We start from the raw sequence: 6000 nt of genomic DNA, 5'->3' as shown, positions 1-6000 counted from the left end.
TTTTAATATGTTCTGTGCAAAGACATAACAAGACATAACAAGGCATCTGAAGCTCTCCACTCCCCACATACCACAGGTAAATTAGAGAAACCAAAAGCAGGGTCAGTTCCAAGGTGCACTCTCAAAACATATAAATAGGCAAGCCAGAGTGAAAGATGCAGCAAACCTTAAACAAACGCAACGTTGTCCGCGGTGTATCATTCGCTGCTTGTGATTCCAGATTGGATCACATTGTGCGGGAAGGAGTAAACGTGTCATATCCATTCCATCTCACTCACGCACAACAAAGCAGTCCCGCTTCTTCTTGTCAGAACTGAACTGAAGAAACCAAAAGTTTTATTTAAATCTCAGGCTTAATCAGGCATAATCCGTGTAGCATAGAAATTAAGGATTTAATACAAATTAATACAGCTCTTTTAAGTATGATTTAATGGTTGATATATAAATTTAACTTGTGATGTTAACAATGAATAATACTCTTTGAAAATAATATAAAAAATGTGATTGTGAAATGTTATATTGACATCATCAAGTCTATTGCAATACTCATTAACGAATCGTCAAACGTACGCAAAGTTTTCCTATTCAATTGGTTAAAGAATATCATTACTAATTACATAATATGCAACCATGTGAACTACTAAAATAAGATTTCTCTAATATTAGTAAATTTCACCGGATCTTATTACGACAATAGAAAAAAATGACTCTTTGGATCAGAGGGTTTGGGCCGAGTGGCCGAGTGGTCTAAAGCGCTCTTCGTTACGGATTACTGCCATCTCACCTCTGTCTGCGGCGGTTCGAGTCTAAGATTCAGCTAATGTGGGTATGTGAGAAAGCTTGCAGTAGCTTCTTGTGGGTAGGTGGTTCTTTCCGGGGTTTTCCCGGGTTCTTCCTCCACGATTAATACTGGCCGCCATGTATAGCCTATCGTGTGCTGAAAAATGGCGTTAAAACCCACAACAACTAACTTTATGCTTCAATTGTTCGTGCTTAAAGACACCTTTAGCACAACATAATGGAAATGATATCAAATTACCTTTCGAAAGGAAAACACAATGACCACTGAGGTAAATATATTCTCCAAATTTGGACAAAGAAATAATTGTACCATCATGTATGCGCTTACTGAACCCATTAAACAAAGAAACGGTACATACATAACTGTAAATGTATTCGAAGCATTGCACTATGCGGTAAAACAATGTACTGTCATTGTTGGAACCTATTTTGTTGCTCTACAACGGTTTGTGGTGTCTGAGTATTGGTATGCCTTTCATCTAACAAAGAGGCGTTATTTCTGAAGGTGTTTAACAGGGCTACTATGATGAATCGTAAGTGAACAAAACTATCACTTTGAAGAAGAAAACTATTACTTTCAATCATATTTATTTTGATTTTGGTAATTCGTTTACGTAACGTTATCATTTCCAATCTATTAACATTGCATTTCCAATATATATATATATATATATATATATATATATATATATATATATATCAATGGGATGATTGATGTAAATGTTTTGTACCAGTGTAATAGATAATATAACAAAATAGACACAATCATTCCCAGAAACGGTTAAACAACTTATGGGATTAATATACCTAACGACAGTAATTTTGCAGAGTTTCAGTAGAAAACTAAACAAGTCGATGGATTCATAAATTCTTTGGGGATTATTTATTATTCATGTTGTCTTCTTAAATTTTCGAAAGATCTGGGCTTGAAACATCTTTCGAGAAGCCGAAGGTCATTACCGTTTTGAGTTTTACTCATAGATGACACAAACATCTCACTAATGGTAAAGATAACATTTTATGATTTATGTTTATGTTTGCTAAACGTTTGTATTACCTTAGATTTAATAAACGTTTCCTGTGCAAAATCAGCAAGAGAATGAGAATGTGTCACAAATTGAAATTGTCACAAGAAATTCTAGCACAGTGGCAAACATAGAACACAACAGTTTACACTAATACATTTACTGTCAGACTGTATTCCTTAAAATAATTACAAAATGAAACAACAATTGACAAGCTTAAAAAACACTTATTCGTCAGCATTATGCGCACAATAGTATTCAAAAAGACAAAGTGGAAAATACAATGGAGGTGAAATCAAGGAATGTAAAAACAAATGCAGTCTTCTCAAATATTTGAAACTCAGGACAAGAATACAAAAGTCTTTTAAAATGGGAACAATGAATAGAATTCAGGCGATTGTTACATACGCTTCCATTTCAAAGAAGATATGCTTCAACTCTCCAATACAAACCGAGGGTACGGATGATTAGCCGTTGATTATTGGCGAACCTCAGGAGTTTTTAAAGCTATTATTTCTCTTCTGACATTTATACAAGTATATGTCTTTTCCTTAGGTGTTAAAATGGAATGTATGATGAATCATAGTTTACATAGGTACCTATCTGCAAAAAAGGATCCATATACGAATTTCAAATAATTTTTTTTTTCTTTTCTCAACAAATGATTTAAACAACAAGTTGTCTCATTTCAGAACGTTAATAATATATTACAATTGTATTATCTGATTATTTAATTATGTATTTTTGCTCGTGAAATCAAAATCACAGTAGATTACGCCCAGGTCAACGCCGTTAAGCGGAATCGCTGAAATAGAAGACAATAATATACATTCCACATGGAACGCTTGTATTGCGATGACCAAATCAATGAACAACAACCGCTGTTTAAAGCAATTTCTAAATGAATCAACTTTCTTCTGTAGTAAGCGATTCGTTATAAATGATATACAATTTATGCTAACTCTCATCATAGGGTTTTGGAAACGCATAGGCAGAATCAAAATATTAATTCAAAGGATAATAGGTGTTTTAACCTTTAAGTACCCATATGGACTTTTTTATCTCTTTGTAAATGATTTAAATCTAGGAGGATACTTGGGATTTTGCAGATGTTTTATCAGACAGAAGAAGTATAGGTGAGATTTATTTGGTTGAATATGAAAAATAGTAAGTTCTGACTGTACCAACTACTAAAATCATATGCAAGTCGCAATAGCAGAGGCAAAGAGGAAACATAAAGTGGTACTGTGCAACGTAATGAGATTCATTTTAGACTGGTAATGCAGTGAAAAGTAAAAGTAGCGTCAGCTGATATTGTGGCATTTTGTGCCCTAAAGTAAGACAATATTAAGCAAGTGCAGCACAGGTGTTGCAGCAAACACGTACTATGCCATACAGTCGGAGGGTTTGACAAAAAAATATAACGACTCACTAATGTGTTCTGGAAGTTACCGCTCATTGAAGTGGTTGGTATCTCATCGCGGTTACAGTTGTTTTACTACATTATGCGCAAGGTGAATTTCTTTGGTATCAAAAGTTTATGTGTTAATATCTGAGGTCAATTTTCTATTTATCGTCGTCGCTGGCTTTCACCATAGAAGATCTAACTACTTTATAAAATGTAATTGTTGACATATTTCTCTAGGTAATCACTATAACTGTTTATTAATTGCAAATGTGACATCAAAGAACAAAATTTCTCACGAAAACAAGTAATGACTAAAATATCTTAAGTGGCTACTCAAGAAAGTGCAATTTGTTAAAAAGTATTGATTTCTATTTAATAGTTGGTGTTAACCTTTATTACAGGTTGAGTGTAGCATGATCAGATTAAAATATATGTATTTGCTAGATCAAAAAATGCACAATGATTCACCTTAAGAAATACAATGTCACGTTCCCAACTGACATGCAGTTGCTTTATTGTTGAGAATTTCATTTTCACGTCAATTTTGAACCTCTAGTGTAATGTTATTTTACGCATTACATTGTTCTTCTTTGATTAATTTTAAACATTGTATTTCCTTCAAGTGACTGGTTAAGACGGAAAACAGAGTGCAGACAATATATTCTGGTCTAGACATACATCGAAGAAATGAGACAAATTTAAGGTAACCTATATAAAAGTATTGAAAACCATAAAATTAAGACCAGATAAACACGATCAAACGAGAGCACATTATACGGCAAAATCAATAGTTACAAATTTTATATATCAATTTTTAAAATAGTAACATTTTAATCCACTCGTAAGGGAAAATATCAACATCTATTAAGTATTGTATTACGTGTATATAGGGGCTAACGATTTATTACTTCGGTAATAATTTTAGACCAACATTATATGCAGCTTGAGAGTTTTTGATCTGTCTTTATCATGGGGATCATTAAACCTTTTACCCGCCAGAATGTTACAACATCCTGTATATACTATCCATGTAAAATTTTATGTCCCGTTGCTTTCATAGTACCTTAATTGTAACATATAAGCGTGTTTAGCTACAGGTCAGACAACAGTAAACTTTAAATATATACTTATTTATGTATTAATTATTGCATATTTGTCAAAACCTCTTTGAAAATAGTGTTTCATCTCTCCATGAACAATTCACATAAACTACGAAATAAAATTTAAATTATAAGCTTATTAACTAGCTATCCGCTGTCGTTTCAATAAAAAGAATGAAACTTATATTGCATGAAACGGACTGTCATCCAGTTAGCCCTGGTTTGACAGTCACTTGAGCAAGCCTGAAATAAAATTAAGCTTGGCTCCTATCGCACTGTTGAGACGTACGTGACCGGTGCAATTAGTTGCTGGTAAACAAAACAGATCACTTATAATTGTTGAGGATACAAAATCGGGTCGCATACTGGCAAATTTATAACATGGCGTGCCTTCTGTGAGCTGACTTTCTCGCGAGCAGGTATCCGCAAGATTAACTCACTTTTGGGTTATGTCATGTGGCTCAGCAGTTTGATTACATGGGTATTTACTATATCATTATGTTGGAATGATTACTACTGAGGCGTATGGGTTGCAGAAGATTATACCTATACAAAGTTGAAGTATCTGACAAAACTAGGTTGATGCACATCGTGCACTGATGTAAACGAAACGTTTACCTCGAAGAAGTGCATTGCCCTTGAGGCTTGCAATGTTCCAGGACAGCACACTAGTGTGTTCGTAGAGACAGCTGTGTCCTCGCGGCACCACTCTCCAACCAACAAATATAATTTAGTGTACGTACATCCAATATTCCGATGAGGGGTTTATTGACAGATGGATGACCGAACAAACGGGAAAATAATATAAAGCATATGCATTTCTTGGCGATAAACCTGGATATATATATTGGTTGTTTTTATTTATGGAAAATGTAATTGTTCTTAATCTTAAAGATCCTCAAATGAACGGAAGTTTTAAGCATGTCTCTGGTGAGGTGTCCAAAATTGCATACAAAATATATGTAAACTAGCTTATATGAAACAACGTTTTAATTAGAGTCTTAACAAAAAGAAAGAAAGTTGATGTTACGCGCGGCCCACTCTCATTTGGTGTGAGTTAAAAACTAAATACAAAAATATTTCCCTTTCATGCTACAGACTGAATGAAGTAATAATTAGTCATAAACAGGTAAAAAAAACTGACTAAAAATTAATCAATTAATGCCGAAAATACGAATTTGCAATTCATTGTTTTAACAGCGTTAAAGACCATGTAAACACTGCCTTTCTCATCTTAACATAGCAAATACCGTATTTGACTCGATTACACTCAAACAAGAAAATAATCTATCTCACATTTGGAAGCATGTTTATAAAGTATAGATTCTTGAATTTCCATTAGGTTTCATATAAATCGTAAATACTGCAGTATATTATCAAACCCGTGTGTATTAATTGTATAGTCACAATTATAAATCAGCTATTAAACTAGTCTTAACAAATTTAAAATGTATCATGCTTTTTGTCACATATCAAAGAACGTTATTTCTTTAACTCATAAAACATCCTTCAACATCACGGAGTAACAGCAACCACGAATGTGTATATATATATATATATATATATATATATATATATATATATATATATATATGCACGAACAACATCAACGATTTCATCTCAATAACGATTTTTGATTGATTTATAAGTATAAAAGAATCAATCA

The 6000-nt window shown here is 33.2% G+C and overlaps 1 long non-coding RNA gene across 1 annotated transcript in view; it reads left to right on the top strand.

Moving 5' to 3' along the window:
- The first annotated feature begins 1217 nt into the window (after positions 1-1217).
- Positions 1218-6000, top strand: part of LOC149794518 (uncharacterized) — an 86518-nt gene continuing 81735 nt past the window's right edge. Inside the window, exons 1-2 of the long non-coding RNA XR_016422638.1 lie at positions 1218-1334; positions 3858-3937. This is a non-coding gene — a long non-coding RNA (uncharacterized LOC149794518). The remainder of the gene's footprint in view (positions 1335-3857; positions 3938-6000) is intronic.

Source organism: Sinohyriopsis cumingii, chromosome 8 (assembly GCF_028554795.1).
Source record: "Sinohyriopsis cumingii isolate HCF-2022 chromosome 8, ASM2855479v2, whole genome shotgun sequence".
Taxonomy (NCBI): domain Eukaryota; kingdom Metazoa; phylum Mollusca; class Bivalvia; order Unionida; family Unionidae; genus Sinohyriopsis; species Sinohyriopsis cumingii.
Note: the sequence above shows the minus strand (reverse complement) of the source record. Positions and strands in the feature narration are given on the sequence as shown.